Here is a 648-nt window from a genome sequence, read left to right on the forward strand (position 1 = left end):
GGGGGGTTTGTTTACAAAATTCTCCGAAACAAGTTTCGAAGGCCTGATGCCATCTGTGCCATAGTGATGCCCGACGGCGAGTATACGCAATCCAGACTTGAAACCTTGCGCGAATTGGCCCGGAAAATGCTCCCGCTGGATGAAAGAACTGCTGAAACGGCGGAACATAGACGAATACGTGAACAAATCTCTGATTACAGAAATCTTAATCTCGAACGTGACATATCTGTCGATGAAATTGGCCATGCTATCAAAAAGATGAAACGTGGAAAAGCCCCTGGCCTGGATGGTTTTTCTAACGAGATGATTCGGCATCTATGGGCCATAAGGGGACAGACTCTCTTTAATCTTTTCAACAACTGCCTACGGAGTCGAGTTTTTCCCGATTTGTGGAAGATTGCGGATCTCCGGGTGGTGTTGAAGGGGGTGGATAGGGATCCTGAACAGGTGGGGTCCTATCGCCCTATATCGTTACTGTCGTCGATTGGGAAAGTTTTCGAGAGGATTATTGTTGCCCGAATCGATGAAAGCTACTGCGAGAAGGGACTGACTAGTGCCAAGCAATACGGATTCAAGGCTGGCAGTTCGACTGAGGATGCCCTCCTCTCGTTCAGGCGGGGGCTCGAGACAAGTGGGAAGAAATATGTA

This window comes from Athalia rosae, unplaced genomic scaffold (genome assembly GCF_917208135.1).
Source record: "Athalia rosae unplaced genomic scaffold, iyAthRosa1.1, whole genome shotgun sequence".
NCBI classification, from domain to species: Eukaryota; Metazoa; Arthropoda; class Insecta; order Hymenoptera; family Athaliidae; genus Athalia; species Athalia rosae.